Genomic DNA, 27,618 nt, shown 5'->3' on the forward strand with positions numbered 1-27,618 from the left:
GCCATGACCAGCTGGTTACATACTTTATTTCTGTTTTTGGCATGCACATGTTGCACTTCAAAAATGCATGCCCTGACTCTAATTATGCCATGAAGTTAATGAGGCAAAAGATATGAAACATTTACCCGAGTTTAATAGCCTCACATTATTTGGACTGTGGAAAGATTTTTATTTTAATTAAACAATATGCAGCCCGTAAACTGCGATGACTAGGTTTGATAACAAGCTCTAAGCTTTTATAATGTTATAATGTTTGGTTATACTGATTTTCATTAAATAGCAGCATCGAGTACAAACAGGATAATGCATCTATAATATAGAAACTATAAAAAATATATAACTGTGCCACTAAATACACAAACTACTAAACCTATAAAATAGGACACAGAAGTTGAAATAAATATTCAACTAAACTTTAATAGGATACATTGCATTAAAATACAAGCTTAAAAATAGGAGAGTCTCACATATTGTAGGAGGTCACTAGGTCTGCATATTATACATTGCAACAGGAAATCGGAAACACTATGTAAAATGATATATTAGAGTGGGCAGCCGACAAACTGCAAAGCCATCTACCACTCAAGCATGCAATGCCGCAACAACGCTATAATATGTCCAGGTCCTACCTTGACGCACGTTTGTTTGCAGCGGTGCAATGTTCTGCAGCGGTCCTCCTCTTGTATTCTCTGTGTAAAGCGGGAGAAGTAGATCCAAGGGGAGGGGATGGCCAGCATAGGCTAGTAGGTATTAGTATATTATAAGTATTGGGAAGAAACTTGCCCCGGCCGGTGGCAGAGTATTCCCGTTACCTGTGGGTTAGTGCTCACGTCTGAGCCAGTGACGTCACCGCAAGTGAGCTACGAGTTGTAGTGGGGGTCAACCTCCAACGCGTTTCGAGTACAGGCGGTACTCTTCATCAGGGAACGTTACACCCACTACGTATGTTCTCATTATTTATAGTACTTGCTGTGCCTTACTCCCTCCTCCCCATAATAAATATTGCTAATCAAAACCAAATAGCTCGATTATCGATCGAGCTATTTGGTTTTGATTAGCAATAATTATTATGGGGAGGAGGGAGTAAGGCACAGCAAGTACTATAAATAATGAGAACATACGTAGTGGGTGTAACGTTCCCTGATGAAGAGTACCGCCTGTACTCGAAACGCGTTGGCAGTTTGACCCCCACTACAACTCGTAGCTCACTTGCGGTGACGTCACTGGCTCAGACGTGAGCACTAACCCACAGGTAACGGGAATACTCTGCCACCGGCCGGGGCAAGTTTCTTCCCAATACTTATAATATACTAATACCTACTAGCCTATGCTGGCCATCCCCTCCCCTTGGATCTACTTCTCCCGCTTTACACAGAGAATACAAGAGGAGGACTGCTGCAGAACATTGCACCGCTGCAAACACACGTGCGTCAAGGTAGGACCTGGACATATTATAGCGTTGTTGCGGCATTGCATGCTTGAGTGGTAGATGGCTTTGCAGTTTGTCGGCTGCCCACTCTAATATATCTTATATAATTATCGGTAGCGCGCAGTGTTATATTCATTTTTCACATTTGCGATTTGTACAGCTTGCCTGCACAGTATCCTCTATAGCAGGTACGGGACTGCTACAACACCGCTGCGATCTCATATATGGTGAAGCGCCAGTTGATCATTCATCATACACTATGTAAAATGACATGCGTAGCAATGAGGTACAAAAATAGCTAAATATGCAGGAAACCCTAACAAACTATGTTAACTAGTGCCAAAGAACATCCATAAATAAAAAGCAATGTAAGGGGTCTTCCCTAGGCTGACAATGCTACCCCTGCTGCTTGATTGACAGCGACAAACATCTCAGCATGCCCTGTCAATCTCCCATCAGTGCCACTGATCCAAATACCAGCGCAAGTGCAGAGGCTCTGCTTCCGCTACTGTTGCACAGACTGTGCATGCAGAACCCTGCTTGATTAGATTAACTGATTCTCGCTAATCAATTCGCTCATCTCTAGCCTGGACCTAACGCGACTGCATCCTTGCTTCAAGGTCCAAAATAAGGTTCTAAGAGCCTTTTGAAATAACAGTCAGTGATCCAAGATCAGTGGCCAGTGTTGAGCGAATCAAAGTATCTGAAGTGGATTTCGATTCAAATATTAGGAAAAATTTGATTCACAACGAAGCCAAATTTCTTAGCATTTTGTAACAAATCAAATTTTTCATAACTTCGCTCATCTCTATCAGTGGCAATGCAGGAGCAGATCTGCAATGTAAGTGCAGTACGCAGACGTGCAGGGTATAGCGATGTGAGGTCACGGTTACTTAGGCAAACGAGGGTTTCTATGAGTTACTCACAGTTTGTAGGATGACCCTGGGCAGCGCACAGCAGTGATGGAGAGGCTGGCACAGAAGTCCTCTGGAGTACTCTCTGTATATGGGGACCAAGCCTGATGGTGGGTGAGGTACCCTGGATGTTGCAGATGTCTAATGTGCCTAGGGCAAGGTCCCTTTAAGGTTCGTGACACCAGTGCCTGTAACGGTGGCACACCGATTGGTAGTAGCAATAAGTGAGGAACACGTTGTGGGGGTGAAGCAAACTTTTCTTTACTGGAAACAGTTCAACTTTATACACTTTGAATTCAGTTCCACTTTGCAGCAGTAATCAATAGCAGGCTTTACATCAATGGCAGGTAATGTTCTTTGCAAGATACTCAGAGGGTAAAATCATCACTCACAGACCAGGCTGCACTATTCCTCAGATATCCTGGCTGTCTGTATCTCAAGGCCCGTATGCCCTAATGCTGGCTTTTATCCTTGGTAGCAATCCTCCTCAGGTATATATCCCTTGCTTTAGTTTAATGATCCTTCTGCCCTTCAGCTTACTTGACTAGCTGGAACACTGGCTCTGCTCTGCTCTGGTTAGGGAACTGCAGGTTTCTCCCAGGAGGAAAACTCTTCCCCTGGTGATAATCTTCTGAGCTAACTCTGGCTCAATATCCACAGGCTGGCTGGTCTGCACTTGCTAGCCACCTGGATTACACTAGAAACCTGGGTTGTCTAGTTGGATGTCAGAGCCTGCACCTCAGCCCCACTCTGGCTAAAGTGTCTTCTGGCCTCTGACTCTACACACTCTGAACTCCCTCCTCCCTGTCTGGGTCTAGATATATATATATATACTAGGTGTTCCCTAGCTCCCTCCAGTGCCTAGGATGATGAACTACACCCTAATAGGCCTGCTACACATATCACAGAGAAAATACATATAAATACATATTAAAAATGCATTAAAATGTACTGTGAAATACACTGCCACTGTCCCACAGGAGGTGGAGAACAACGTGGCCCAATTGACCCTTGCGTAGTGCCCACATTTACCTAGTGGGACACTACATACACCGTTGCTGTGACGTTGCCCGACCTCGGCGCAACATAAGGGGCCCTGCCCAGCTGGAAACTGCACCTGAAAGACAAAAATAATGCAAAGCAGGAACACACATCTACATTTGCAAATACACATATATATATCAGGCAGCTCCGCTGGCTAAGGAACAAGTCCGGTGAAAAGGGGCGTCGTTCTCTTCTCTCAGGATAGTATAAGGGAACAGGGGGCGCTGACCTGGTGCAGCGTATCAAGGATACCAGGATTGTCCATAATAAAATATAATAGTCCCTAATAAAACAGCATCTCAGAGGCCCTCAGGAGTTGGGGTCATCTCTGGGCACATTTCTTGAATCAAGATTTGCATATAAAAGTCACAGCACGAAAAGTCCACATTATTAAAATGGCATGTAAAATAAGTGCTGTAATGTCCCTATTCAACCTGAAAAGGGGGTTAAAAGGGTTAAGTGCAAATAAAATAACAGGCACAACTTGGCTTTAGAATACTTGAATCAGGCAGGGGGTCCTGTAAACAGTATGGCCTTGGAGCATTTGGTATCTTCAGTGGTCTACCACCACCACTGAGCCGTGGGAAACTGGCAGCAGCTGATAGGGCCAAAACTAAGGTCTCCTGTCCTGAAAGGGTTAAATCCACAGCAATAAGGGTCCCTCAGCAAAAAAAAATCAAATCAGGATCATGGCCTGGCAGGCCTACTCACAGGAATGTATCACGTCCACTGGAGTCATCACTGGTGGGACATCCTGGTTCTGCTTGTAAATTGGGCCTGACTCGAGGATCCACATATGGCTGGGCCCACAAAATTGTATTAGACGGTAGCTGAAGCATAAATGGACCCCTTACTGGTATAGGCCCCATAGGCCTAGGAGTAAATATTGCGGGTGACTCCACGGGCCTAGGCATTAATACAGTTGGAGGCTCCGCTGGTCTGGGTGTAACCGCTGCAGGAGGCTCTGTGGGTTCAAGTGTCACTGACTGTACGCGACGGTCCCTGGCGTAGGTAAGCTTTACTGGTGCCGCGACAGCAGCTGCAGTCACTATGGACGGTCGACTGACAGGGATGGGCACTCTTACTTCTGGCTCAAAGACATCAGAGTTCTTGGATGAATCGTCATCATCCGATTGTACTTGAGCGACTCCGGACGCAGCAGCTTGGCGCAGGCCCTCAAGGTAAACTTCTAGCCTGGCGATCCGTTCTTTCAGAGTCTCTTGCGATGCTGTCGTTTTGCGAATCGCGGCAACACGTATCTCGGCCATCAGCAAAGGCCACTGCGCACTGGGCCGGGCAAAGTCTTTCCACGAGCCAAGGTACGGTTCGGGCTGCGATCCTCGCGGCAGGCAAGGTGGCCTCTCCGGTTTCGGAGCATAGGCCGGTGGAGGTTCTTCTCGTTCCAGCATGGTATCCTCCATCATCTGGACGGCAGGTGCGGCCATTACATCAGAGCAGTCCTTACTCTGCAACATGCTCGATCCTTCTCTTTGTCTGTTTTTGCGCCAAACGGACACAACGAGGCGCACAAATAATCCAGTCAGGTTAAGCGGCCATCTTTGAGCACATCGCTGTCCATTCACTGACAGCAAGCGGTGACTTAAATAAACGGCAAACAGTCCATGCAATAAAATCTTCACACCGCGATTATTACAGTTCTTTGCCCCAGCAATTTTTCCAATAAACAAGTAGGGCTTAGTCACTTTATGGGCGAATAATGGCACACAGTCTTTAAATTCCACAATGGCGTAGGAATAATCCGTAAATCCTGTTCGTGACGCCAAAATATGCAGTACGCAGACCTGCAGGGTATAGCGATGTGAGGTCACGGTTACGTAGGCAAACGAGGGTTTCTATGGGTTACTCACAGTTTGTAGGATGACCCTGGGCAGCACACAGCAGTGATGGAGAGGCTGGCACAGAAGTCCTCTGGGGCACTCTCTGTATATGGGGACCAATCCTGATGGTGGGTGTGGTGCCCTGGATGTTGCAGATATTTAATGTGCCTAGGGCAAGGTCCCTTTAAGGTTCGTGACGCCAGTGCCTGTAATGGTGGCACACCGATTGGTAGTAGCAATAAGTGAGGAACACGTTGTTGGGGTGAACCAAACTTTTCTTTACTGGAAACAGTTCAACTTTATACACTTTGAATTCAGTTCCACTTTGCAGCAGTAATCAATAGCAGGCTTTACATCAATGGCAGGTAATGTTCTTTGCAAGATACTCAGAGGGTAAAATCATCACTCACAGACCAGGCTGCACTATTCCTCAGATATCCTGGCTGTCTGTATCCCAAGGCCCGTATGCCCTAATGCTGGCTTTTATCCTTGGTAGCAATCCTCCTCAGGTATATATCCCTTGCTTTAGTTTAATGATCCTTCTGCCCTTCAGCTTACTTGACTAGCTGGAACACTGGCTCTGCTCTGCTCTGGTTAGGGAACTGCAGGTTTTTCCCAGGAGGCAAACTCTTCCCCTGGTGATAATCTTCTGAGCTAACTCTGGCTCAATATCCACAGGCTGGCTGGTCTGCACTTGCTAGCCACCTGGATTACACTAGAAACCTGGGCTGTCTAGTTGGATGTCAGAGCCTGCACCTCAGCCCCACTCTGGCTAAAGTGTCTTCTGGCCTCTGACTCTACACACTCTGAACTCCCTCCTCCCTGTCTGGGTCTAGATATATATACTAGGTGTTCCCTAGCTCCCTCTATTGCCTAGGATGATGAACTACACCCTAATAGGCCTGCTACACATATCACAGGGAAAATACACATAAATACATATTTAAAATGCATTAAAATGTACTGTGAAATACACTGCCACTGTCCCACAGGAGGTGGAGAACAACATGGCCCAATTGACCCTTGTGTAGTGCCCACATTTACCTAGTGGGACACTACATAAGCAACAGGTCTCTTCAGGTGTGTGGCCTGAGTTGCCTGATACTGGCGTGGGCAGTTACGATGACATCATCGTGCTACCTAAGACCATAAGACCCAGCACAGTTGGCCATAATGATGTCATCACATTGCCACCATCTACGACTTCTATAGGCTCACATATCCCACACAACATTCAATTGCAGGGCACTGGGCAAAACATCCAGGACCCAAGCCCCAGATGTTTGCCTAGGAATATTGATGGGTGTTTTAGGACTCAATGGGCCTCCTAGGAGCTTCAGGCCCTGCCAGCCACCCAAAATACTCCTATTGTAATCCGCCATTGGTCAGACCCCCAGCGATCAGTTATTTATCCCCTAATGGTGGGTAGGGGATAACTTGGCACAACCCATTTAAGCAACAGTAACAAAGTTGAAATAAAAAAGTCCCTGTAAACCAATGATACACTTATTTCTCCATTTGCATATACTCAACAATCTGAATGGATGACTATGTGCCATGATCTATTGCCATGGTGCTACTGCTTTAAATAAAGAAATGCCACAGTCTGCAAATGCCATCAAAATAACACAGGCACATTTAGAACTTTTCTATTGCTAGACTCTTTTTGTCCCAAATTGTCACTGAAAATATAATCTAGAGTTTTTATTTACCATTATCTAAGAACAATTGTTAAAGATTTCTGTTCCTGTAGAAAACATTGAAAACCACTTCCTATGTTAGCTCCTCTCAATCTTGTCTACGGCGAAACTTTCAAAATACACAATCAACGCTCTATGGTCAGACAGCCTCAGCAACTCACTCAATCACCAGCCATTTTTCCCTGCAAGCTATAGAAACCTTTGTGATTTTGAACACTTTATCATCTATATATTTAAGAAACTATTGTATTCATGTCTAGACTTTCATCGTTTAGCTGGTTCTGAATTTACTCTTCTATCAAGAATGTAATATTTTTTGTCATTTATTTTTATTTATTGATGTACTAGTTAAATTGTAACTCCCTGAAAATCCTGAAAGCAGCCAACACTGCATATGTTTAATCGCTTATTCAAATTAGAACAGATGATAAAAATTAGAAGGATCCTATCACCGGATTCACATCTTCCTAACCGCTGGCAGCTTAAAACAGCAACAGATTCCCTCATTAGAATGAACTACTGTATATTTTACTCTGAAATGTTGTATTTCAGAGAAAATATAGGAAGAAATTTATCAACTCCTTATGACAATTTGGCAGCGGAAAAAAGTTGCAAACCCTACAGCATGTTTGCGACTTCTTAAACTCCATTGCAACTAAATTTAGTCCCAAGTGGGATTTTTACGCCACCCTCACCACTTTCCGAGAAGAGGACGTGACAAGGTTGAGGAGATGGTGGGACCTGTACATTTATCTTCTTTTAAACTAGTTTTTTGGTATAAATGAAAACTGAAATCTACTGGAGCTCAGAGATGCCGTAGATTTCAGTTTAGTTGCACGGTCTGTCAGAAGATGAGCCAAATTTATGCTCCTTGCCATGAATTAAGCACATCCTTCCACAGTGCAGGGGCTAGTAAGACTGGTGCACCACACTATTTTAATAATATTCCCCATAGTTTAAAAAAAAATCCAGACATGACACGTGTGCACAGGGTATGTTTTTCCCATCTGGCTCAGCTTGATTGATAGGACTCTCCCTAAGTCCCTATATGCAGGTGCCATTGGAGTGCCATGTGACAAAACCACATGCTATTTTACCACAAATTGACCATGTTTTTTGATCACGTGGCACATGCAAGTGATTTATTTTACTCATTTGTATGCTAGAAACTAGTGATGAGCAAAGTTATGAAAAATTCTATTCGATCTATGATGAAATACTTTGTCACGAAGCACGTTCCTTTGTATACAGTGGGCGCAATAACAGGGAACGACTCAAACGCATGTTTAGGATTCTGTGCATGTCAACTGCATGGACCTAGGAACAGTTTAGTTAGTGAATAGTGTTAATCGCAAATATTCTAATCACATTTTTATCGTGAATATTGGCACTTCGAGAATTCGAGAATATCTAGAATATAGTGCTATATCTTCATAATTGCGAATATTCTAGATTTTTTTTCATCAGTACCCATGATCCCTCACTGCTTTTTGCTTGTGGGCCAATGAGAAGGCTGCAATATCTTTGACCTTAGGAGTAGTGTTGATCGCAAATTTTCGGATCGCAAATTTTTATTGCAAATTTTCCAATTACCAATTTTTGCAATGAAGAAAATAATGACTGCAGATCACGAATTCGCGAATATATGACGAATATTTGCCCAAATATTCGCAAACTATCGCATATTCGAATATTGCCCCTGCCGCTCATCACTGTTAGTGAATTGACAGTAATATACTCCCTTTAACAAACAGGTAGCATGGTAGGATCAGCTATTTATTGTATAAAATGCTTTTATTTTCACATTTCCCCACTTAGCTATTACATAAACAATCTAGACAAATCTCTGAAGAAATGCTTGTTTTAAGCTGGTGAAAGAAAAAGACAATCAGGTCAAGCATTTTTGGACCTTGCCTTGAAAATCTAGTTTCAACTGTTGTATGAATAATAGCCATCAGATTGACATTCCTGTGATTGCTGATCCCAGAGAGGATTCAGTTCTAGCCCTTTATCTTTTGAAATACCAGGACTTTTATCTCAGTGGTCTACATCTGAAGATAAGGTTGCTGATATGCTATGCACTGCACCTTGCTGAACTATAACAGTTAAGTCTTTGCTTTTTGCAATGTCTGTATGTGGAAAGGAAAACTATTAAATGTAAAACTATTACGAATGACATTTTCCTTGCATGAAGAAAAACTTCTAGAGGAAAACTTTTAAACAGATTTTCTCTTGAGAAAGAGACCTAGGGCAAGGGGACATCCTATACATTCAGAGGAAAGAAGGTTACTACACCAACATAGAAGGGGCTCTGCCATAGGAAGTGGTGATGGTGAATTCACTAAAAGAGTTCCAGAGGGGTCTGGATGTATTTCTGAAGTGTAATAATATTACAGGTTATAGTTATTAGATTTCTGGAGAGGTCTTTGATCCAGGGAGTTATTCTGATTGCCTGATTGGAGTCAGGAAGGAATTTTCTCCACCAAAATGAGAGAAATTGGCTTCTACCTCATGTTATTTTTGCCTCTGTATCAACTTTGTAGGATAACAGGCTGAACTGGATGGAAAAATTTCTTAATGCGTTAAATTTCAAGTTAATGTATGCCACGCCCAACCATTAATATAGTATAGTTTTGTACAAGTAATGCTGGACTCAATATGATGATATATTTTACAGGTACACAGAGGCGCCGGCCTCTACATAACTTTGGCGGATTCACTGCCGCATCTAAATGTAAAACAGCTTAATAGCTGTCTTGCACTTAGACCATTTTCTACTCCTAAAGCAGGTGTAGAAAATGGTAAAAGAGACGGGACTGCCGACCTGTCCCCTTCCTTGGCCACGCCATACCCACTTTTTTAGACCTGGTGTGAGCGGAGAAAAGTTACAAAGGACCTTTTCACCGCAATCTGCATTAGAAATACACCTAGTATAGGAGTATTTCTGTTTAATAAATGACCCCCTAGATACTCATCTATCTGCAACCCCCTATTAGCAATTTAACTGTCAGGCATGTCTAATCTATCCTCCTTGACACCAGACATCATCTAACCCCACCTAGTAACCTGTTTTACCTAAGCTACTCTACTAATCATCGAACAATGCTATTCTGCATTCATATCAGCTGTCTGAAAGAGGAATGAACCTCTGTCCACAAAGTACTACTGTATATTCAGAAACCTTCTAGAGATCTTGTCTTATAAATTCCTGGGGCCATATACTGTAAATCTACTATTACTGTTGGCAAAGCTATTTCATTATACCTAGGATTATAACACATCATTACTATATACAGTTGCAAGAAAAAGTATGTGAACCCTTTGGAATGATATGGATTTCAGCACAAATTCGTAAAATGTGATCTGATCTTCATCTAAGTCACAACAATAGACAATCACAGTCTGCTTAAACTAATAACACACAAATAATTAAATGTTACCATGTTTTTATTGAACACACCATGTAAACATTCACAGTGCAGGTGGAAAAAGTATGTGAACCCTTGGATTTAATAACTGGTTGAACCTCCTTTGGCAGTAACTTCAACCAAACGTTTCTTGTAGTTGCAGATCAGACGTGCACAACGGTCAGGAGTAATTCTTGACCATTTCTCTTTACAGAGCTGTTTCAGTTCAGCAATATTCTTGGAATGTCTGGTGTGAATCGCTTTCTTGAGGTCATTCCACAGCATCTCAATCGGGTTGAGGTCAGGACTCTGACTGGGCCACTCCAGAAGGCGTATTTTCTTCTGTTTAAGCCATTTTGTTGTTGATTTACTACTATGTTTTGGGTCATTGTCCTGCTGCAACACCCATCTTCTGTTGAGCTTCAGCTGGTGGACAGATGGCCTTTAGTTCTCCTGCAAAATGTCTTGATAAACTTGGGAATAAATTTTTTCCTTCGATGATAGCAATCCGACCAGGCCTTGACACAGCAAAGCAGCCCCAAACGATGATGCCCCCACCACCATACTTCACAGTTGGGATAAGGTTTTGATGTTGGTGTGCTGTGCCTCTTTTTCTACACACATAGTGTTGTGTGTGTCTTCCAAACAACTCAACTTTGGTTTCATCTGTCCACATCATATTTTGCCAGTACTGCTATGGAACATCCAGGTGCTCTTGTGCAAACTGTAAACGTGCAGCAATGTTTTTTTTTTTTTGGGCAGCAGTGGTTTCCTCTGTGGTATCCTCCCATGAAATCCATTCTTGTTTAGTGTTTTATGTATCATAGATTCGCTAACAGGGATGTTAGCATATGCCAGAGACTTTTGTAAGTCTTTAGCTGACACTCTAGGATTCTTCTTCACCTCATTGAGCAGTCTGCGCTGTGCTCTTGCAGTCATCTTTACAGGACGGCCACTCCTAGGGAGAGTAGCAGCAGTGCTGAACTTTCTCCATTTATAGACAATTTGTCTTACCGTGGACTGATGAACAGCAAGGTTTTTGGAACTACTTTTATAACCCTTTCCAGCTTTATGCAAGTCAACAATTCTTAATCATAGGTCTTCTGAGAGCTCTTTTGTGCGAGGCATGATTCCCTTCAGGCAATGCTTCTTGTGAAGAGCAAACCCATAACTGGTGTGTGTTTTTTATGGGCAGGGCAGCTGTAACCAACACCTCCAATCTCATCTCATTGATTGGACTCCAGTTGGCTGACACCTCACTCCAATTATCTCTTGGAGATGTCATTATTTTAGGGGTTCATATACTTTTTCCACCTGCACTGTGAATGTTTACATGGTGTGTTTAATAAAAACATGGTAACATTTAATTCTTTGTGTGTTATTAGTTTAAGCAGACTGTGATTGTCTATTGTTGTGACTTAGATAAAGATCAGATCACATTTTATGACCAATTTGTGCAGAAATCCAAATTGTTACAAAGGGTTCACATACTTTTTCTTGCAACTGTATGGTTAGAATCAGGGGCAAAAGCACAGCTTTTTGATATAGACATGAAAGTGTCAAACTGTGGACAGCCAATGTTAAGTTTAGGTAAAAATCCTATATATACACAGACTGCTTAAATAAATGTTTTCAGTGTTTAGTTTCAAATTAAGACATGGGGAATATTGACTTGCTATTAAGTGATGTCATCTTTAAATCATGTCATTATTCCAGTTACAAGCTTCCTATTTTCAGTAACATAATCACGAAAATGAACATATCACTAGCTAACATGAGATGAGCACAATCATCTCCTGCTGTGAATAACATTCTGAACCATCTGACCGTGCTATGAGCACTCACTGATCCGAATGACAGAAAACACACAGACAATCAAAAATTGAAGATTGAATACAAGAAGACATCCAGACCTTGATCATATAGACCTTTAAAACCATCGCAAAAATAACACTCCTGTTTCATGCATGATGAAATGCTCCCAAATCTTTGACTCTTTATTATCATGTTTTTTTCTCTTTTTTTAATCACTGTATATAATATTCAACTTGGCACTCCCTGAAAAGTAAACATAACTAATGTTCCTTCATTACAAATTTTCATCAAGAAAGTGAACATCTTTTCCACAATAAATATCAGTGGGAAGACATTATTAATGATGAAAATGTTCTTACAAATCAGGTAGGTTAGAGAACTTGAAAGGAATCCCTTTTGAGCTGGTAAAACAGTTTTAATGCATTCCCTTTAGAGATGAGCGAATTTCTCAGAAATTCGATTTGGTTGGTTAGCCGAATTTTCCGAAAAGATTTGATTCGATCTGAATTTATTTGTGGTGAATCGCATTAAAAAACAGCTATTTCCTGTCTGCAGAGAGCCTTTATAGTGGTGTAGAACACTGTGCCTTGCAGTAACACGCATAAAGAGTCTGCTGTGGTAGTGAAACAATACTGTGAGTCAGAGAAAGGGTTTTAGCAGCTCTCACCTTTTTGGTCACCTGTGTGAAGCACGGAAAAAGAAGTGGCTTGAACCTAGCCACACTTGATAAGTCCAAGAGCAAAAGAAAAGGTTGATTCCAGCTTCAGCGTATAAAAGTTTTCTTTATTCAGCTTGTAGTATAAAATCCGACACAAAATCACATGGAGAGACACGGATAGATTGTGACGCGTTTCGGGCTGTGGTATTGAGCCCTTCTTCAAGACAATACAACAGTGTACTAAAATCAAAAGCTTTATATACCACACAAATGGATATGCTCCTCCTTCTTCAATTACTGAATTGATTGGAGACTGTGTCCCAGACCTAGGTGCTACTGGATTAGAAGAACCTCCCAGGAACATATGGGTGGGGACACAGTGCTTCAACATAACTTTCACATATAAAGAAGCCAATACATGTATATATATATAATAATAATGCACTACATATACTGCAAGGTTAAATCATGCTTTCTATTCAAACCCTTTGGTATGCAAGTGTCTAAAATGAACATCCAGTATGTTTCCCTACTTAGAAGTTTTTGTTTGCGATCGCCTCCTCTGACAGGTGTGGAGGCCACCTCCACTCCCTGTACAAAGAACACAGAGGTATCGCCCTTGTGAATAGTGGCAAAATGTCTTGTTGCCGCTGAGACATTACGAGACAAAAAATGAGGGACATCGCTCAAATGTTTTCTTATACGCACCTTCAGTTCATTAGTGGTACACCCGACATATTGTTACATCCACGGCAAATAATAAAAAACATCTGCTGAAACAATATATAAACTATAAAAAAGATCATGTGGTATATGTTATAACATGGCTAGCACAAGTAGTAATGGGTATAAACTTTATTATAGTCTCAACAAGAGACAAGAATGTATTAAAATGCACATAAAAAACAATACAATGGTAGGTGGGGAGCACTCAAGATAATGGAGCACCACTGGATAACAGAACATATCAAGGCTGGAGGACTGATACAAATATCCTACAGTGTGTACGTATGGCGCAAAGCCAATTATCAAATATATAAAACCCAGCCAAGGCTAACAGGCCTAGATCAGAATGAAGTACAATGCATGCCAAGATATAAAGTGCATAGTGCAGAACATGACAAAGTGCATAAGTATATCACATGAAAAGAGCCATAGATAAGCTATACAATAAATACCTGAGTGGTGAACCAACAGAGCCCCAACGCACGTTTCGCGTAAGCTTCTTCCCCCCTGAAGAAGCTTATGCGAAACGTGCGTTGGGGCTCTGTTGGTTCACCACTCAGGTATTTATTGTATAGCTTATCTATGGCTCTTTTCATGTGATATACTTATGCACTTTGTCATGTTCTGCACTATGCACTTTATATCTTGGCATGCATTGTACTTCATTCTGATCTAGGCCTGTTAGCCTTGGCTGGGTTTTATATATTTGATATTTGGCTTTGCGCCATACGTACACACTGTAGGATATTTGTATCAGTCCTCCAGCCTTGATATGTTCTGTTATCCAGTGGTGCTCCATTATCTTGAGTGCTCCCCACCTACCATTGTATTGTTTTTTATGTGCATTTTAATACATTCTTGTCTCTTGTTGAGACTATAATAAAGTTTATACCCATTACTACTTGTGCTAGCCTTGTTTCTCTTTTTTGGTGTTACATCGTACGTGCAGGCTTAGCACGTGAACTCACATTTCCTGTGAGTCATTCTCTATTGGTGATATATATGTTATAACATGTAAAATATGTAATTTACAACATGTCGGGTGTACCACTAATGAACTGAAGGTGCGTATAAGAAAACATTTGAGCGATGTCCCTCATTTTTTGTCTCGTAATGTCTCAGCGGCAACAAGACATTTTGCCACTATTCACAAGGGCGATACCTCTGCGTTCTTTGTACAGGGAGTGGAGGTGGCCTCCACACCTGTCAGAGGAGGCGATCGCAAACAAAAACTTCTAAGTAGGGAAACATACTGGATGTTCATTTTAGACACTTGCATACTAAAGGGTTTGAATAGAAAGCATGATTTAACCTTGCAGTATATGTAGTGCATTATTATTATTATATATATATACATGTATTGGCTTCTTTGTATGTGAAAGTTATGTTGAAGCACTGTGTCCCCACCCATATGTTCCTGGGAGGTTCTCCTAATCCAGTAGCACCGGGGTCTGGGACACAGTCTCCAATCAATTCAGTAATTGAAGAAGGAGGAGCATATCCATTTGTGTGGTATATAAAGCTTTGGATTTTAGTACACTGTTGTATTGTCTTGAAGAAGGGCTCAATACCACAGCCCGAAACGCGTCACAATCTATCCGTGTCTCTCCATGTGATTTTGTGTCGGATTTTATACTACAAGCTGAATAAAGAAAACTTTTATACGCTGAAGCTGGAATCAACCTTTTCTTTTGCTCTAATACTGTGAGTCAGTATGACATGCAGATGGCAGGCGTCGCTCTTAGAATCACTGCACACTTCACTAATTTGGGCAGTTATGGGGCCAAAACTGACCAAATAACTCAAGTGTGAACTCAGCCTTACAGGTTGATGTTAGCGTCAAGAAGACGTGCACTCCTTTTACACCGTTGTCAGCTGATTCCACATAGATGTCTACAGTACTTGTTCTAATAAACACTTATCCAAGTAGAGCCCCCCTACAGAATAGAGAGGGTGTCAGCAGTAAGTTTGTGTTGACGTCACTGATTATTTTGCCCTTCCTCTGATCCATCAGAACAATAACCCCAAAAAAACAGATCCTGTCTGTTAAGCATCCGCCTTCACTCAGTCAGCATTTGGTCAGTAATCCATCAGTATTGCTAAAGCCAAAAGTGGATCCAAAACAGAGATGACACATGAATGGAATCTTTGCATGTCTTCTGTGTTTTCTACACACTCCTGCTTTTGGCTACCAAATCATAACCCAAATCTGATGCAAAATAGGGACCATTTCATACAGGCCTTACAGCTGCTACATAGACAGGATCTGTTGTGCATCTCATTTTTCCTTCCTTCTGACAGATCAGAAGAAGGGTCAAATAAATTATGTCAACCAGGCCAAAAAGGCAAAATAGTGGCCCAGTCATGGACTGGAAAGGGTGTGAACAGCATGATAAGTCCACAGAGTGGCCCAATGACAGGATGGTGAGGTGGCAGCAGCATGAGGAGACCACAGAGTGGCCCAGTGACAGAGTGGTGAGGTGGCAGCAGCATGAGGAGACCACAGAGTGGCCCAGTGACAGAGTGGTGAGGTGGCAGCAGCATGAGGAGACCACAGAGTGGCCCAGTGACAGAGTGGTGAGGTGGCAGCAGCATGAGGAGACCACAGAGTGGCCCAGTGACATAGTATTGAGGTGGCAACAGCATGAAGACACTACAGAGTTGCCCAGTGACATAGTGTTGAGGTGGCAGCAGCATGAGGAGACCACAGAGTGGTGATGTGGCAGCAGCATGAGGATACCACAGAGTGGTGAAGTGGCAGCAGCATGAGGAGACCACAGAGTGGCCAAGTGACATAGTGTTGAGATAGCAGCAGCATGAGGAGACCACAGAGTAGTGATGTGGCAGCAGCATGAAGAGATCACAGAGTGGCCCAGTGACATAGTGGGGAGGTGGCAGCAGCATGAGGAGAACACAGAGTGGTGATGTGGCAGCAGCATAAGGAGACCTCAGAGTAGTGATGCGGCAGCAGCATGATGAGACCACAAAGTGGCCCATTGACAGTGTTGAAGTGGCATAGCATAAGGAGACCACAGAGTGGCCCAGTGACATAGTGTTGAGGTGGCAGCAGCATGAGGAGACCACAGAGTGGCCCAGTGACATAGTGTTAAGGTAGCAGCAGCATGAGGAGACCACAGAGTGGTAATGTGGCAGCAGCACAAGGAGACGACAGAGTGGTGAAGTGGCAGCAGAATAAGGAGACCACAAAGTGGCCCAATGACATAGTATTGAGGTGGCAGCAGCGTGAGGAGACCACAGAGTGGTGAAGTGGCAGCAGCATGAGGAGACCACAGAGTGGCCCAGTGACATAGTGAGGAGGTAGCAGCATCATGAGGAGACCACAGAGTGGTGATGTGGCAGCAGCATGAGGACATCCCAGAGTGGCTCAGTGACATAGTGGGGAGGTGGCAGCAGCATGAGGAGAACACAAAGTGGTGATGTGGCAGCAGCATGAGGAGACCACAGAGTAGTGATTTCGCAGCAGCATGAGGAGACCACAAAGTGGCCTAGTGACATAGTGTTGAAGTGGCAGCAGCATGAGGAGACCACAGAGTGGCCCAGTGACCTAGTTTTGAGGTAGCAGCAGCATGAGGAGACCGCAGAGTGGCCCAGTGACAGAGTGGGGAGGTGGGGGGCAATACAAGTACCAGCTGAAGATGGTGCCTGGCAATAAGAACACCTGGCTGCAGGTGTGGAATCAGGCGGGTGGCAGCATCAGAATAGTAGCTGAATACACGCCTGATTCATCTTCACAAAGGTCAGTTTCTCCACATTTTGGGTGGACAGGCGAGTTCTCCTTGGGGTAACAATGGCCCCCGCCACACTAAACACCCGCTCTGATGGCCGGACAGGAAAGCTTGTCCAGGGCAAACTCAGCCAATTGCGGCCACAAATCGAGTTTGGATGCCCAGTAGTCCAGGGAATCTTTGATGTGGGGTGGCAGGGTGCACTTCAAGTATGCCACAACCTGCCCTATGACTAGCTGCTGCTAATGGTGAGTAGTTTCTTCAGTAGGCAGGTGAAGAAAACTGCTCATCAGCGACTCTAGAATTAAGTTGCTGCTGATGGAGCTGGTACTGCCCCCCCCCCCCCCCCCCCGATCCCCCCCAGCCGCCATGACAGTGGAACATGAGCACAGAGGGCCCGGCCAACTGACAACATAGGATGTCTCGATAGTAGTTCAGTTTGTCCTCCCTCTCAGCTGGTGTAAAAAAGGCCTTCTGCCGAATGCTGACAATTCGGCTGTCACTACGCAAGCAAGTGAGCATGCATCGGGTCATTTGCGCAAATGACTCGGAAGGACACCCTGCCTCAATCTTCACTGCATGCTGCCACAGTGTGTCTGGGTCCTCTGCCTCGTCTTCCCAATTGTCCTGTAGCTCCTCTGGCTGCTCCTGCTCCTCCTGCTTCTCCTCTCCTGTCACTTATGTAGAAAAAACAACTATTTATATACACATTGCTTGTGCTTGAATGTCCTCCTCCTCTAGTTCAGCCCCCATAGGGCTCATGTGGCCGTGAGATATAGTCGCCACGTCTCCTGTTCCTGGCCAGCCAAATTTAGCAGCATTTGTTCTAGGACATGAATCAGTGGAATGACATTGTTCATCCCGTATTCCTGGCGACTGACATATAGAGTGGCCTCCTCAAAGCACCCGAGCAAACGGCAGATGTCACGCATAAGATGCAACTGGCTAGCATCGAAGTTACACAGGGGAGTACCTCTGTCCGCCTATATCATCAAGAAATTGTTTATGGCCTCTGTTCATATAATCGGTCCAACATATAGAAGGTGGAATTCCAACGGGTGGAAACGTTGCATATCAGCTTATGTTAGGGGACGTCGTTCTGCGCAGCAGCTGAAGGAGGATGTGCTTAGCGGTGTATGAGTGGCTGAAGTGCATGCAAAGTTTCCTGGCCATTTTCAGGATGTCTTGCAGATGGGGGTGAAGACTTCAGGAACCACTTTACAACCAAATTGAACACATGCACCATGCAGGGCGCATGGCTCAGCCCTCCTTGACACATCGCCGATAAAATGGTTCCGATTTTGAGTTGTCAAGGAGAAAGCCAGGATTCGATTTCTTGATGAAGGACGCGGAGCAGTTCCTCCCCTATGTGACTCCGTTTGCCCAGGCAAACTAGGTTCAGAACAGTGTGACGCCGCCGTGCCCTGCACATGTGGTATGCTGGAGGGGCATTGTGAATTGTCCCTTCAGTGGAGGCTGAGGACACGGTGGAGGATGAGGAGGCAGAGGCGGACATTGTCGCAGGAACAACAGCATGAGAAAGTGGAGGCGGAAGCGGCGTGGCTTGGCCAAGTTGCTGGTGTGGCTGGGCAGGAACCACATTTACCCAATATATGTCCTTGACCGTAGATACAGCTCCACATTTAGGTGCTGCTGTGCACTATGGCAGACACCGACAGGCTCAAGGACTGCCCCACCTTCTGCTCTACATATGTGTGTGCAGGGCTGGTACTTCCTTTTTTGCAAAGAAATGATGGCTTGGGACTCTTCACCTCAGCTTGGCACAAGCCATCAGTTCTCTGAAAGGTGAAGAGTCCACCACTTGAAAAGGGAGGGATTGCAGCACAAGCAACTTGGCAGTGAGCGCGTTCAGCTTCTGCGCCGTTGGATGAGTGCACACATACTGTTGTCTCTTGGCAATCTCTTCAGTGATCGATTGTTGACAGAATGACTGATGAGGAGTAAGAAGAGAAGAAGCAGGAGCATCTGGACCAGTAGATGATGGGAAGGACAGACAGCTCCCTTCGGCTGAGGTGGTGGAGCCTTGACTACATGAAAATGAGTGCGATCCACTGGGTGATGCAGCAGTATGATGACGCTGCATGTGTTGGCGCACCCTGGCCACACTTCACCTTCTACACACAAATTCGGCAAATGACCATGTTAAAAAAATTGCCACACCACCAAGTATGGAATTTTCCTCTCAACACTTTGTGCTGACTACCTGCTACTGCTGCCTCCGTGAACCCCTGCACTGCTACTTTCCGGGCCGGTAGGCTCCTGCAAAGCGGGTGGTCTGCCCCGGGCACGTTTGGCTCCCGACTAGTGTTGATCGAGCACCAAAGTGCTCAGGTGCTCGAGTAGAACACCTCGAGCACAATGGAAGTCAATGGGAGAACCCAAGCATTAAACCAGGCACCCCCTGCTCTGAAGAAAAGAGGGTGTCTGGTTCACATGAAAAGGTCATAAATTGATGGAAACACCACTGAAATGGTTGGGGAACAGTATGGAGAGGATGTCTGGATGCATTTTGGACTTCTAGGTCGCTGATGAGAACGATGCTGTCCGATTAGTACACCAATTTTACAGACTGACAATAATACGCACAAAACCGACGATAAAATCTATTTTAGAGGAAAAATTGTTAGGAAACATTCTTTCCTGTATATTTACTTGTATATAAAGTGCAAGCGCTGCCCAAAATTACAAGGAAGAGGCATTCCGATACAACCTGTATATCACATAAAGGAGGGCCTCATTCACATTCTGGTACAATTGTTCAGGTAGTGGGACTCCTACACTCATAAAGCCTATGCACTAAGTGAAAGGGCTTCCAAAAATTTCAAAGAACCGGCACTCCAATACACCCTTTATTACACATAAAGGAGGGCATCATACACACCCTTGAAAAATTATGATTGATGGCCTGCTGGTGACCCTCAAAAACATTAGGAGCACCTGCTCGGCAGTGTCCATCTTTTGTTAAGCCGCCGGCGGAGGTTAACATGGCAATATGTAAAATATGTGGGCAGGTGAAGCGTGGCCAGGGTGCCAATGTTGGCATCACGGCCCTGCGTCAACATATGCAGCGTCACCATAAAGTGGCCTGGGAGAACCGTGGCTCCGATGTGGTGGTCCAGCCCTAGCAGCAACCGCTGCATCACCCAGTGGCACGCACCCGGTTTCAGCCAGTCAAGGCTGCACCACCTCAGCCAAAAGGGAGCTGTCTGTCATTACCATCGTCTGCTGGTCCAGATGCTCCTGCTCCTCCTCCTCCTACTCCTCATCAGTCATTCCGTCAGCAGATAGCAGTGTGTGTGCACGCATCCAACGGCACAGAAGCTGAACATACTTCTATCCAAGTTGCTGGTGCTGCAGTCCCTCAATTTCCAAGTGCTGGACTCTTCACCTTTAAGAGAACTGATGGCTTGTGCCGAGCTGAGGTGGAGAGTCCCATACGTTCTTTCTTTGCCAAAAAGGACAGAACAGAAGGTGGGGCAGTCCTTGAGCCTGTCGTTGTCTGCCAAAGTTCACAGTAGCACCGACGTGTGGAGCTATAACTACGGTCAGGGACAGTACATGTCCTTTACGGCCCAATGGGTGAATGCGGTTCCTGCACAGCCACACCAGCAACGTGGCCAGGTCATGCTGCTTCCTCCTCCACGTTGTCACGCCATTGGTCCTGCGACAATGTCCGCCTCTGCCTCCTCTTCCTCCACCATGTCCTCAGCCTGCAGGGACAAGTCACAGTGCCCCTCCAGCATACCACATGTGCAGGGTACAGCGGTGTCACGCTGTTCTGCACCTCGTTTCCCTGGGTAAACTGAGTCACACAGGGGAGGAACTGCTCCGTGTCCTTCGTCAAGAATTCGAATCCTGGCTTTTTCCCCGACAACTCAAAATCTGAACCATGGTGACCGACAACCGCAATTGTGTCAGCGCTGCGTCAAGGAGGGCTGAACCATGCGCCCTGCATGGCACACGTGTTCAATCTGGTTGCTAAGCGGTTCCTGAATTCTTCCACCCATCTGCAAGGCCTGTATGGTCCCATCAGAATTGGTTTATTATTTGGTAGCCAAAAGCAGGAGTGGGTACAAAACACAGAAGACATGGAAATATTCAATTCACGTGTCATCTCTGTTTTAGATCCACTCCTGTTTTTTTTGGGCATTAGCAATACTGATGGATTATTGAGCAAATGGTGACCGAGTGCAGGCATATGCTCCACAGACAGGATCAATTTTTTGTGGGTTATTGTTCTGATGGATCAGAGGAAGGGAAAATGAATCAGTGACGTTAACACAAACTTACTGCTGACACCCTCTCCACTCTGTCAGGGGGGCTCTACTTGTATGCGCGTTTAGTAGAACAGGTTCTGTAGACATCTATGTGGAATCAGTTGACGATGGTGTAAAAGGAGTGTACTTCTTCTTTCCGCTAACATCGACCTGTAAGGCTGAGTTCATACTTGTGTTATTTGGTCAGTTTTAGCCCTGTGACTGCCCAAATAAGTGAAGTTTGCAGTGACTCTAAGAGCGTTTCCTGTCATCTGCATATCATACGGATTCACAGTATTATTTCACTACCAAAGCTCCCTATGCATGTTACTGCAAGGCACAGTGTTCTACACCACTATAAAGGCTTTCTGCAGACAGGAAATAGCCATTTTTTTACGTAATTCGCCGCAAATCTATTTTGATCAAACCAAATTTTTCCCAAAAAATTTGGCAAACCGGCGAATCGAATTTTTGAAAAATTCACTCATCTCTAGAAATAATAAGTCATTCTAAAGAGCTCACTAAATTTAAATGAGGACTTTAATAGGATTACATTATTGCAGGGGCGTTGCTAAGGTCTGAAGATGTCCGGGGCACGAGCCCACGTGAAGCTACGCCCCCATCCCATGAAGCCACGCCCTCATCGCCACCGGGGGGAGCGGCTTCACAGTAGTTATTAACCCCTTTCAGCAGTCCCCCCTTCAGTGAATGGGGGACTGCTGAATCGGGTTAATAACTACAGTGAAGGGCCTAGCCGTCTGGGCAACCTAGGGTGGCCAGACGTCCGGTTTTAGGCCGGACAGTCCGGTTTTCAGGCTCCCTGTCCTCCGACCGGCGCAGTGCCTGGACGGACACAGGGATGTCCTCCTTTTCAGTGGCTCACGTCTCAGACAGCAGCATTGTGCTGTCTGAGCGTAAGCTGCAGCAACTGACCGAGGCTTCTCTCAGCCCCAGTCAGTCACTAGAGCCGCAGAAATGACTCCCTGTGGCTGACTGAGGGGGAGAGAAGCCCCCCGGCTGCCCCGCTCACCTTCCAATGACAAAGTTCTTCTCACTCCTCCCCCGTGTTTTTCCAGCCGATTGTGGGGGCGTGGCTTCACGGATACGGGGGCGTGGCTTCATGCCGTTTGGAGGCGTGGTTTTGATCATTGTGGGTGTGGTTTGGGGCGTTGTGGGTGTGGTTTGGGGTGTTGTGGGTGTGGTTTGGGTCAGTCCGGCTTTCTAGGGTGAAGCCAGTGGCCACCCTAGGGCAACCCCACAGATCATCCATAACACTGCAATCCACAGATCCCCCTCCCATAACAGTGCCATCCACAGATCCCCCTCCCCATAACAGTGCCATCCACAGATCCCCCTCCCCATAACAGTGCCATCCACAGATCCCCCTCCCCATAACAGTGCCATCCACAGATCCCCCTCCCCATAACAGTGCCATCCACAGATCCCCCTCCCCATAACAGTGCCATCCACAGATCCCCCTCCAAATAACAGGGCCATCCACAGATCCCCCTCCCATAACAGGGCCATCCACAGATCCCCCTCCCCATAACTGTGCCATCCACAGATCCCCCTCCCCATAACAGTGCCATCCACAGATCCCCCTCCCCGCATCTCACAGGAGTGTACATTAACATTTGAAACTGTAATCCTAATCCGTATCCTGCAACTTTAACTTTAAGTTTAAATCAACGCTCATCTCTAGTCTTTATCTTACTCTCAGCTAGTCAGCTCTAGTAACAGGCAGTGTGGGTGGTGCTCACTCACTGATGTCACGCGCCTGCACCGCCTAGTGGGAGGAGCAGGCGCCTGACGTCAGTGAGCGAGCGCCGCCTGCACTGCCTGCTGTTACCGGAGCTAAGAATCTAGTAATGAGATGAGCGGCTGATTCCAAGTTAAAAGTTAAGTCTGCAGGCGGATTAGGATTACAGTTTAGAGTTAAATATATGTGAGCAGTGGGGCCGGTGTAGCGCAGGAGAGTCAGAGCGCCAGCCGGCCCTGTCAGTGCCAGCAATCATTCGGGGCACTGGTCAAAACATCCGGGGCTCAAGCCCCGAATGTTTTGACCTAACGACGCCCCTGCATTATTGTAGCAAGTTAGTTCATAAAAAATTTTTCCCTTCTGGATTCTCCATGATCACCTGTGAGGGATATTACAAAGTGGAATTATTTAGGCATCACAGAAACCTAGTCATGAAGTGGCATACTGTACCACATACAGTTTCAGAGCAGGGTCACTGAGTGCTAAGGCTCACAACGCATAAAAGTCGCCAACACTCTGCTGACTCAATAACTGGCATTCCAAACTTCTTCTGACATTAACATCAGCATAAAAACTTTGCAAGGAGCTTTATGGCATGGGTTTCTATGGCCAAGGAGCCGTATGCGCATTGAGCCACAGGGGAAGTGGAGAGGATGGGAGTAGTTGTACTCACGGTGGCAGCATTCACTGCGGTGCGCCCTGGGATATGCAGTGATAGGAGGGCACACTCTTTGTTCCCTCTGGACACACTCAGACTTTGGGGCCTTTTGCCTGATGTTAGTGGTGGTGCCGTTAATGTAAGTGGATTTGTGTTTGCAAGACAGGGGTCCCCTAGACAGGCTGGTACCGCAGTGTGTTGATGAGGCAGACGGCAGCATGGTACAATAAGAAGGCAGGGTTTTTAGTGCAAGAAGCTCATTGTACTTTACTGAGGCAGTTTTGGAGATGTTTTTCACAAGCACTGGAAATTTCAAGCACAGTCTCACAAGACTATGCATAGCAGGCAGTGGATTAAGCCTCTTTCTTGTAATCTACTCAATTGTCACAGTTTGACTAAGGGGTAAAATTTGTTACTCTCACTCTAACTGTACATATTTTGTCCTTTACAGCTCTGCCCCTTAGCTGTTTACATATCCATAACTCACACTAGACTGGCACACTTCCTCCCAATGTAGAAGGGATGGGGCCAGCCCTCATTCGCAAAATAGCTAGGGACCAGCTGCTCTATACATATACAGTCTATAAGACACACAGTGCATAGAATACAATCACGTTAAAATTTGCAGTGGGGACATTGCAGACGCAAGCTGCATCACCCAGAACAAGGGATTCAGATGGAGTGGTGTAATGCACACCTCCAATAGATTCTGGCAGTCTGATTGACATGTCTAGGTTTGGCAAATGCCAGGAAAGCATTACCTATCTGACTGCATTGTGCTAACTGTAGAGTTTGGTGTAGGAGGGAAAATTCGATGGGTTTGTTTTTCAGGGGTTGGCCTAGGCCTCTTCCAGTGAAGGGAAATCTTAATGCTTTAGCATGACAAGATAATTTGGACAATTTTATGCTTTTAACTTTGTTGGGGAAAGGGACTCAAAGCAAAGTCCATAAAGGCATGGATGGGTGAGTTTAGCCTGAAAGAACTTGACTGGCCCACATGGAGCTCTGACCTCAACTCCATCAAACAACTTTGGAATGAACTAGAACAGAGACTGTGAGCCAGGCCCTCTAGTACAACATCAGTGTCTTACCTCACAAATGTTCTAGATGAATTAACAAAATTTCAAAAAGACACTGTAATGGGGAGCCTATGACGCGCTCATTACCTGCAGCGCCGCCGGCATCCTATCCATGAGGAGGAGCAAGGACACGGCCATCATCCTCATCTCCATAGTAACAAGGGGGCAGAGAGGACCTGGCCACGCACGTCTCCTCAGCGCGGCCGGCATCCTTCATCCTTCATCCCCTAGACAACGAGCAGTGTTTAGATCTGATGGACATCACGTGACCCATCAATTAGACCTATTTAAACAGGTAACCTGCTGGCCACAGGTTGCCTGTGATTGGTCTCATTACCTCACTAGCGTTCTCTGCATGTGTGACTTCGTTTGTTTGACTTCGGCTTGTATTTGACCTTGACCTGGTGTTATCCCTTGTACTGACGTGATCTCTTGGCTCCTGACCTCGGCTTGTATTGACCTCAATTTTGTATTAACCCTTTGTGCCTGCGTTACCTCCTGGCTCTTGACCTCGGCTTCCAGTTGTTCCTGTTGTGGTACTTTCCCAGCCTGGGAAACTTTGCGCTTCTGTTTGTTCTGTCTTTGTCTTTTGTTTTCTTCCCTCATTATTTCCTTCCTTTAGGTCCCTGCATGTACGTAAGCTAGGGACTGCCGCCCAGTTGTACCCGGTCGGTTAGGACAGACCATGCAAGTAGGTAGGGATAGAGGAGTGGGTGGAGTTTAGGGCTACACTTATCCCCACCTTTTGTGACAGACACACTCCAACATCTAGAAAAAAACCTTCCCAGAAGAGCAGAAGCTATTTATAGCTGCAACTAGGGAACCAACTCAATATTAATGCATATGGATTTACAATTGGATATTATAAAAGCTTTGGTAAGTGTAATGTGTAGGTACCCCAATACTTTTGTCAATAGTGTATGTTGAAACACTATGGCAAGGCTTCTGCACCAGGCTCTGGGCGGCTGCCTGGAAACTACACTGCCTGTCCAAAAAAAAGTTGCTTTAACTAAGCAAATAGTTATGCGCCTCCTATTGGATAATTACTGCATGGGCGATTATCTTTCAACTAGCAATAAGTTATTTAACCCCAACTGATGCAATTAGTTGCTTCTCATCTCTTAAACAACCATGTCGAAAGACACATCGCGTGGTCGTGGAAAAGATGTTAGTCTAATTGAGAACGGTCAAATCATTGGCCTGCATGAAGCAGAGAAAACATCTAAGGAGATTGCGGAAACTACTAAAATTGGGTTAAGAACTGTCCAACGCATTTTTAAAAACTGGAAGGATAGTGGGGACCCATTGTATTCGAGGAAGAAATGTGGTGGGAAAAAAATCCTGAATGAAAGTGATCAGCGATCACTTAAACGTTTGGTTAAATCAAATCGAAGAAAAAAAAAACAGTAGAACTCAGGGCTATGTTTAATAGTGAAAGTAAGAGCATTTCTACATGCACAATGCGAAGGGAACTCAAGGGATTGGGACTGAATCGCTGTGTAACCGTAAGAAAACCACTAATCAGTGAGGCAAACCAGAAAAAAAGGCTTCAATTTGCTAGGGAGCATAAAGATTGGACTCTGGAGCAATGGAAGAAGGTCATGTGGTCTGATGAGTACAGATTTACCCTGTTCCAGAGTGATGGATGAATCAGGGTAAGAAGAGAGGCAGATGAAGTGATGCACCCATCATGCCTAGGGCCTACCGTACAAGCCTGTGGGGGCAGTGCTATGATCTGGGGTTACTGCAATTGGTCAGGTCTAGGTTCAGCAACCTGTGTTCTGCTGCAGTAAGCACTCCGGATATTGCCAGCTGTCTTTGGATCCGTCTTCTCTGCGGCTGCAGCTCTTTCAGCTAAGTGTGCAGACATTGTTGTGTACCTGTTTATTTTCTGACTGGATCTGAGGCGGCCACGGTTCCCTCCATATACTGAGCAGGGCACCGGTGGCCGTGCCCCTTCCACTATTGTAGGGGTTACAGTGGTCATCAGTCTTAGGTACGCGGGCATGCCCCGTTCCACCATTTGGATCCGGGCATGTGCTTTAGCAGCATAGGGAGAGCTTTGAGGGTCTGACAGGGGTCACCCTTTATCCTCCCTAGTTTGGGTCCGGTCAGTAGCTCTATTAACTGTGTATGCTCTTGTTGCTCACATACAGCCGTGACATTATAATCCGCCAAAACCGTCCTTTTTGACATGGATCCGCTTTCTGGCCTGGTTGACCGCATGCAGGATCTTTCTTTGGAAGTAGCGGATCTCCGTCAATCTATGTCTCAGCTTCAAGCATTGGGCTCTGCTCCGGCTCATGGAGTCTGTTGCGAGCCAAAGGTCTCACTTCCGGAAACGTTCTCCGGGGGCAGTGAGAATTTTGTTCGCTTCAGAGAGGCATGCAAACTCCATTTTTGCTTGTGTCCCCACTCCTCTGGTAAGGAGGAGCAGAGGGTGAGGATTGTCATCTCCCTGCTCAGGGGTAATGCTCAGACTTGGGCTTTTTCGCTGCCATCAGGGGATCCCTCCCTTCGATCCGTGGAAAGATTTTTTGTGGCCCTAGGGCAGATATATGATGACCC

At 45.3% G+C, this 27,618-nt stretch overlaps 1 long non-coding RNA gene across 1 annotated transcript; it reads right to left on the bottom strand.

Moving 5' to 3' along the window:
- Positions 1-1,128: 1,128 nt before the first annotated feature.
- Positions 1,129-14,675, bottom strand: LOC120991879. The gene is made up of 3 exons (XR_005776850.1): positions 14,666-14,675; positions 6,871-6,874; positions 1,129-1,264 (listed from the first exon to the last, which is right to left on the bottom strand). It is a non-coding gene; the product is annotated as an uncharacterized LOC120991879 (long non-coding RNA).
- Between the last annotated feature and the right edge of the window lie 12,943 nt (positions 14,676-27,618).

This window comes from Bufo bufo, chromosome 2, assembly GCF_905171765.1.
Source record: "Bufo bufo chromosome 2, aBufBuf1.1, whole genome shotgun sequence".
NCBI lineage: Eukaryota > Metazoa > Chordata > Amphibia > Anura > Bufonidae > Bufo > Bufo bufo.